Source organism: Triticum aestivum, chromosome 3B (assembly GCF_018294505.1).
Source record: "Triticum aestivum cultivar Chinese Spring chromosome 3B, IWGSC CS RefSeq v2.1, whole genome shotgun sequence".
Taxonomy (NCBI): Eukaryota; Viridiplantae; Streptophyta; class Magnoliopsida; order Poales; family Poaceae; genus Triticum; species Triticum aestivum.
In genome coordinates this window covers 50,549,679-50,556,983 of record NC_057801.1, presented here as the reverse complement: position 1 = coordinate 50,556,983, position 7,305 = coordinate 50,549,679, and the positions used below count along the sequence as shown (strand labels likewise).

The following is a 7,305-nucleotide window of genomic DNA, read 5'->3' as shown; positions in this document are numbered from 1 at the left end:
CATCAACGGAAGAGTAGGAGTACTCTAGTTTTCAGATATCTGCGACTGCGAGAGTAGTACTAGTACTCCCTCCGTTCCATATTAGTTGTCGCTCAAACAGATGTATCTAGCACTGAAATACGTCTAGATACATCCGTTTCAGCGACAACTAATATGGAACCGAGGGAGTACGTGTCAGGGACTTACTTAATCCAATCAAACGAATTAGCTTTGAGATACGTGTTTGTTAATCAGATGTCACGTGAAGACGCGGTACGCAATCCCGGGGGGCCCTGCCCGGCGTCACGTTTTTGGGACCGGAGCTTGGGAGTCCGAGCCACGGAGACGCATGCAGTAGTACTAGTATGTGTGGGTCGTTGTCGCGGTGGGAAACCAGGCACCCAACGAGCGAGCCGGCGGGGCACATCTCGCCAGGCGCCGGTCTCGCGGTGCGCGTCGTCGTCTCGTCTCCTCTCTGGCTATAAATATCGGCCGGGTCGGAGCAGCAGCCTCCAAAGCCAAATCCCAAAGCCAAAGCCAAAGGTGGCTCGCCCACAGTCTCACACATACGGAGTGACAGATACAGACCGGGCGTGCGAGGGAGGGAGGAAGGGAGCTCGGAGGAAGCAGAGGGATCCCATCCACTCCGGCGGTGCCAAGGTACGTAATGGGTACAGATTCCGCCTCCGCCCAGTAGCAGTAGGTCGTAGAGTACTTGTCACACAGGCCCGCTGTCGTTGGTGTGACAAATGTGCGTGCATATCAATCACGCGCCGCCGTTGGTGTTCATCTGAGTTCATCCCCTCCTCCGTGCACCGCCACGTACGACGTCGGCCAGATGCAGAAGCCAGTTGTCGACGGAGCTCAACGTCTTCGGACGGGAGCGGCAAGAGTATACTGATATTTCTTGCCTCTTGTCGTGGACGGGCGCAGAGGCAGCGAACTGGCACTTCCTTCTCGCCGCCGCGCCGTGGGAACGAAAGAGCGCCCAGCACACACCGCTCACTTCTTGGCTGGCCTCTCGTTCTCGCCCCGGAGCATGCACGTCGGCGTCACGCTGTCACTGTTGCGTGCGCCTTATTTCTGTCTCACTCCTTCCTTGTTCAAGTATACCAGCAGCATCAGTAGTGGAATTAATTATGTGGTCTTCCACTGAGCTGAGCTAATCAAACATCTAACCATGACACCAGCTAATCATACCGTGTGTGTGTGTGTGTGTGAAAGAGCTAGCGTGATCACACCCACGCACGCAGCCTTCGGTGGCATTATATACCCGGCTTTACAAAAAAAAAAATCACGCTGCGCACCTCTCCAGACCGCAGCAATAGCAATAAAAGTATTCTTTTTTTAACATTAGCAATAGAAGTATTCGATATGCGTATAATAGTAGTGTAGTCTGAATTTGGTAGTCTGCGCAGCACACATGCATGAGGTCTGTCAGTCGGAGTATCTAGACAAATTTAAGACAAAAATTTTAAGAGGAAGGAATATGATTTTTTTTATGATTTTCCTGTTCATATGATTTTGGCCCATGCTTATCATTGGTACGAGCTCATTTGACAGTAGCATCATCTCTATCATCCACGAGAGTGGGCAGCCGCTTAAACAAAGTCAACAACAATGGTTTTAACAAGATGCTCTGATGATGATTCCCCATAGCCCCACACCACGCACCCCACCCCAAGAGGGCAAGAGGGAAGATCGATCGGAATCGGATCAGTGTGGCCACCTCTCTCCGCCACCGGATTCAGCTCCTGCACAGCACATGTTGGCCGTCCCCATCCGTGGATGCAGCCGGACACATGAGCCGCCATTGTTTCATGACGGAGAAGAAGATCCTTCCCCTTCCTCTTCCCCGTCCCCTCCCCACGCGCAGCCAAAGCACCCGTCGTCTTTCTTTCTTTCTACTCCTTCCGTTCACGTCTAGATACATCTGTTTGAGCGACAACTAATATGGAACGGAGGGAGTAGTCGTGAAAAAGTAGGTAGGTGGGTAGATAGGTGGCAGTCCTTCCTTTGCCGTCCTCTCCTCTCCTCCTAGCTAGAGCTCGCGCGAGATATCTCACTTCTCCTTTGCCTGCTCATGCTCATCTCGCCCGACTCGCGTCGTTTTCCGATGGATGCCACAGCGGCCTGAGCAGGTATGGTATGTGTGTAGTTCCAACGAGAATCCCTCCCTCTTTCTTCCCGATCCTTCCTTCCACGCCCGTCCATGAATCCCGTGATTTGATTTGATTCTTCCATGCCCTGGATTGGATGGATGAACGAATCTGTGCTGAATCTGGTGCCTGCCTGCTTCACTCTGAGAGGCTCATGAGACTCACTGACCACACAGTCTCTAGCTCTGCAAATCCCCCGTTAGAAGTTTCAAATCAGCATATCAGTTATGCACTGGCCGCAGCCCGATTTGGGTCTAAAGCGGAGGCTGTCGCGCCTTACTAGTTTCTTTCTGCTCCCATGATAGTCTGTCTGTCTGTTCTTGATTTGCAATTAACGCCATTCCCATTTCTTCCAGGTTTTATTACAACCTTCACCCTAGTCATGTTCAACAACAATCTGTCCACAATTGCATCTGCACCGCACTGTTAATCACTGTCGATAACAAAAACCTTGCAGGAAGCTGTTCCTCTGAGCCGCTGCAGCGCGTAGCCTGACTGAGCAGCGAGAGACAAGCAGCAAGGTCAGCAGCCATGGGGGAGGTCGCGGCGGAGCTGTACACCCAGGATGGCACCATCGACATCAAGGGCAACCCGGCCCTCAAGAAGGACACCGGCAACTGGCGCGCATGCCCCTACATCCTCGGTACGCACTCGCACGACTCCATTGCTGCTCTGTTTTCATGCTCTGCTTCTGTTCATGGCGTTCATGGCGTCATCAAGCTGTTTGATTGATGGGTTGCATGCAGCGAACGAGTGCTGCGAGCGGCTGGCCTATTACGGCATGAGCACCAACCTCGTCAACTTCATGAAGGACCGGATGGGCATGGCCAACGCCGCCGCCGCCAACAACGTCACCAACTGGGGCGGCACCTGCTACATCACGCCGCTCATCGGCGCCTTCCTCGCCGACGCCTACCTCGGCCGCTTCTGGACCATCGCCTCCTTCATGATCATCTACATCTTCGGCCTCGGCCTGCTCACCATGGCCACCTCCGTGCACGGCCTCGTGCCCGCCTGCGCCTCCAAGGGCGTCTGCGACCCCACGCCGGGCCAGTCGGCGGCGGTCTTCATCGCGCTCTACCTCATCGCGCTCGGCACCGGCGGGATCAAGCCATGCGTGTCGTCGTTCGGGGCCGACCAGTTCGACGAGCACGACGACGTGGAGCGCAAGAGCAAGAGCTCGTTTTTCAATTGGTTCTACTTCTCCATCAACATCGGCGCGCTGGTGGCCTCGTCCGTTCTGGTGTACGTGCAGACGCATGTCGGGTGGAGCTGGGGCTTCGGCATCCCCGCCGTCGTCATGGCCATCGCCGTCGGCAGCTTCTTCGTCGGCACGCCGCTCTACAGGCACCAGCGCCCCGGCGGCAGCCCGCTCACCCGGCGCAGGTGCTCGTCGCCGCCACGCGCAAGCTCGGCGTCCCCGTCGACGGGTCGGCGCTGTACGAGACCGCGGACAGGGAGTCCGGCATCGAGGGCAGCCGCAAGCTGGAGCACACGGAGCAGTTCAGGTTCCTCGACAAGGCGGCCGTGGAGACGCAGGCGGACAAGACGGCCACCGGGCCGTCGCCGTGGCGGCTGTGCACAGTGACGCAGGTGGAGGAGCTCAAGAGCGTGGTGCGGCTGCTGCCCATCTGGGCGAGCGGCATCGTCTTCGCCACGGTGTACGGGCAGATGAGCACCATGTTCGTGCTGCAGGGCAACACCCTGGACGCCTCCATGGGGCCCAAGTTCAAGATCCCCTCCGCCTCCCTCTCCATCTTCGACACCCTCAGCGTCATCGCCTGGGTGCCAGTCTACGACCGCATCCTCGTCCCCGCCGTGCGCTCCGTCACCGGCCGGCCCCGCGGCTTCACCCAGCTCCAGCGCATGGGCATCGGCCTCGTCGTCTCCATGTTCGCCATGCTCGCCGCCGGCGTGCTCGAGCTCGTCCGCCTCCGCACCATCGCGCAGCGCGGCCTCTACGGGGAGCACGACGTCGTGCCCATCTCCATCTTCTGGCAGGTGCCGCAGTACTTCATCATCGGCGCCGCCGAGGTGTTCACCTTCGTGGGCCAGCTCGAGTTCTTCTACGACCAGGCGCCCGACGCCATGAGGAGCATGTGCTCCGCGCTCTCCCTCACCACCGTCGCCCTCGGGAACTACCTCAGCACGCTCCTCGTCACCGTCGTGGCCAAGCTCACCACCAGGGGAGGCAAGCAAGGGTGGATCCCCGACAACCTCAACGTCGGCCACCTCGACTACTTCTTCTGGCTGCTCGCCGCCCTCAGCCTCCTCAACTTCGCCGTCTACCTCCTCATCGCCAGCTGGTACACCTACAAGAAGACCGCCGGAGATGATCACCCAGACGCCATAGCCAAAGGGGGAGCTCATGATTGATGCACATGACCAGTAAATAAGTGAGTGACTATGTCTGCGGTTGGTGTATGAATGTTGAAAGCAGAAGAAGAAAGCAAGGATTGAGAGTTCGGATAGGTGAAATTAAGGGAGGACAATGAAATGCATGGTGTGATTTGTGACTTCAAGATTCAGGAGTGTTGCCTTGTTGATTAATATACTAGTGTCTTGGAAAAATCTGGCAGAAAAATGTTAAGATGTTATGTACTCCCTCCGATCTCATAATGTAAATAGTGTCAAAAAAAACGTCTTGCATTATGAGATGAGTAGTACTTAGGCCAACTCCACCGCGCGATCCCAAACGGATGTCCGTTTTGTCCGGATTCTATCCGTTTGGACAGCGGATGGGGTCATGTCTGGCCTGTCTTGGGATGCGGTGGCCGTGCGCCCAGCACGCTACCGCATCCTTTATCCCATCCTGTCCGCGTCTATTTTAAAAAAGCAACGTTTCAAATGCCAAGCCCTAGTTCACGGTCCCAGTTCATCACGCCGGCAACAAAGCCAGCGGCCTACACGTCCATCGCCGGCATCAGCCAGCGGCCGGCAACACAGCCAGCCTCCAAAATGAATGGTTGTCCTCGCCGGCAACACAGCCAGCGGCCGGCAACACAGCCGGCCTTCAAAATGAATGTTTTTCTCGCCGGCACACAGCCAGCGGCCCAGCGGACGGGCGGCACCCATGCCAGCCTCCAAAAAAACAGCCACGACCGATCAGACGACCTAGTTCAGCCGTCGGCGTCGGGCATCTCCTTCTGCCTGGCCTCGAACCAGGCCCTCGTCTTCTCGCTCATCTTCGACAAGTCCACGCTCATGATCGCAAGGGCCACCTCCTTTGCTTTGGTGGCGGCATTGGTGGCCTTGATGTCGAGCTGCCTTTGCCTGGCCTTGACGTTGTCGGCCTCGATGTCGAGCTGCCTTTGCCGGGCCACCTCCTCCATGTCGAGCCGGCGTCGCGCGCTGCTCACGCCGAAGCAGCGTCGGCTGCGAGAGTACGCCGCTGACTCTCCCAAGTGGGAGGCTTGGTTCGCCCTCGAACACGAGGAGCAACGGCGCTCGGGTGTCGACGCCGTCCCGCCGCCGTTCCCACCGCCGCCCCCGGATGTAGAGCCGCAGGACATGGAGGCAGAGGCGGAGTACCAAGCCGCCCTCGAGGAGGCCCTGCAGCACGCGCCGGAGGCTAACCGCATCGACGAGGACGCGCACTGAGATGGGCTGGAGCAAGCCCTTGCCTTGTCGGCGGCGGGGGACTCCGTCCACTCCGCGCTCTTCGTGCCGCCGCCTCCGCCCGTCCAGCCCAAGCCGGAGCCGAAGCCGGAGCCGTCGCGTAAGCGCTCCCCGCCTCCACCCACTTGGCCGGAGGAGGCCTACTCGTGGACGGGCCAGTACCGCGAGTGGGTCAGCGCGCCTCCCGTCCACTTCGCCGCCACGCCGGAGGAGGAGGCGGCCGACCTCGAGCGATGGAAGGAGCACTGGCTCCGCCAGGAGCAGGCCGACGGCGAGGAGCAGATGCGCTACGACGCCATGCTCGAACGCGACGCGGAGGCGCTCCGGCTAGAGGAGGAGGAGAGGGAGCGCGTGCGGCTTGCCGCAATGCCGCCGCCCCAGCAGACGCCGGAGGAGGCTGCCCTGGCAGCATACCAGGCGGCGTTCGGGTGGGCTGGCCCTGCTCCGGTCTTCATCGACCTCACCGACGACGGCGGCGTCGAGGGCAAGGGCAAGGCCGACGACGTCTAGGGCAGCGTGCGGGCGACAGCAGGCGGGCGCAGACTTTTTTTAATGTTTTATTTAATGTTTATTAGATTTAGGTGGACTTTGGCCGGCGTTTGACCGGCCACTTTTATGTTTAATTATGTTTATTTATGTTTATTTCGTGTAAACTTGTTTTTTTTTCACGCCGGCACATTTGGGTCGGCCTCCCCGTTGGGCGTGAGCTCGCGCCCTAGTATGGGGGACCTTTAGTATCGGTTGGTGTTACCAACCGGTACTAAAGGTTTTTTTTTGATTTTTTTTTTGAAAATTTTGGGAAAAAAATTAATTTTTTTTTCGATTTTTAATTTTTCTGTATTATTTGATGATTTAGTCTCTAATCACCTCTGTTAACTGCTCAAGTGTGGATCACTCATTCTAAATCATCTAACTTCCCGACCGGTCACCCATCCTTCTCACTACTCCAGCCCGAGCACACTTAACTTTTGGGTTCTATTCTCCTTCGTTTCCGAGTCTGCACTTGTTGTTTTCCTGACAATAGTAAAATGTCAATCCTATTAACCCTCAGGAGTTTAGCTAAAGCATGAAGTCACACATTTCACTGTTTGAGTTTGAAACTATTATTCTAAAAAAACAGTAATTATTTAGTAACGCTAATATTTCTTGAATAAGTTTGACCATAGTTTGACCAAAATTCAAAAAATTGAAATAATTATTTAGTAACACTAATATTCTTGAATAATTATGTAGTAACATCAATACTTCTTGAATAAGTAGTTTGACCAAATTTAACCAATTTTTTTTAAAAAAACTGAAATTTAACCATATCTTTTTTTCCTTTTCGAATTTGAGGATTATAAAAAATTCCAAACAGGCCGTAGGCGGTCTCCATCGGATGCGGATTTTCGTGCTGAATTTTTTGATATATTATATGTTTTTTTCCGACATCGTATGCAAAAGTTATAGCCGTTTTACATTTTCCCTACACTTTTTGCAAAGCATGTCCAAATTTAAGTTTTCAAATTTTCCTAACTAGTAGATATAGTAATATAACTACCTCTCAAAG

The 7,305-nt window shown here is 55.2% G+C and overlaps 1 pseudogene; it reads left to right on the top strand.

Annotated features, from left to right (window-relative positions):
• Positions 1 to 474: 474 nt before the first annotated feature.
• Positions 475 to 4,728, top strand: LOC123068516 (protein NRT1/ PTR FAMILY 8.1-like; annotated as a pseudogene).
• Positions 4,729 to 7,305: the final 2,577 nt, after the last annotated feature.